Raw genomic sequence first — 523 nt, forward strand, 5'->3', positions numbered from 1 at the left:
GTTCAGCTCCAGCTGCACACGAAGAATCTTGGACTCTTCATGCTCTAGGGTGCCCTGTAAGGAAAAAAGGAAATAATTTACTTACTGTTTAAACTTGTCAAATTGTACTATATGCCTCCAGAGTTATGGCAGTACATTTGTGATTGTTTAAGAAGGAAATAATTACATTCATTTAAGGTTTTGAATCACTACATTTACAAAGTTTTAATATTATTCAAAGCACTGGTGTGATGTTAGTATTGTAGCAAAGGAATGGCACCTCGGCTTCTTCTAGTGCAGTCTGGATCTCTGCTTTCTCGGACTCCACTGTCTTCTTGGCTTTCTCTATCTCATGAATGCTCTTTCCAGTCTCTCCAAGCTGCTCAGAGAGGTCAGAAATCTCCTCTGAAAGTATTTAAAAATCAATTGTACATCATTTTCTATTTTTTAATGCATCTTTGTTTTTTTTTTAAATCCTTGCTGTAAAAATAAATGTGCAATTTACGTTGCAGATTCTTGTTCTCCCTCTTCAGGGTCTCGAGGT

The 523-nt window shown here is 36.7% G+C and overlaps 1 long non-coding RNA gene across 1 annotated transcript; it reads right to left on the reverse strand.

Moving 5' to 3' along the window:
- LOC107754772 (uncharacterized) lies at window positions 1-523 on the reverse strand. Its single transcript, XR_001641617.1, has 3 exons — window positions 485-523; window positions 260-384; window positions 1-54 (listed from the first exon to the last, which is right to left on the reverse strand). It is a non-coding gene; the product is annotated as an uncharacterized LOC107754772 (long non-coding RNA).

This window comes from Sinocyclocheilus rhinocerous, unplaced genomic scaffold (assembly GCF_001515625.1).
Source record: "Sinocyclocheilus rhinocerous isolate Xijiao unplaced genomic scaffold, SAMN03320098_v1.1 scaffold36058, whole genome shotgun sequence".
NCBI classification, from domain to species: domain Eukaryota; kingdom Metazoa; phylum Chordata; class Actinopteri; order Cypriniformes; family Cyprinidae; genus Sinocyclocheilus; species Sinocyclocheilus rhinocerous.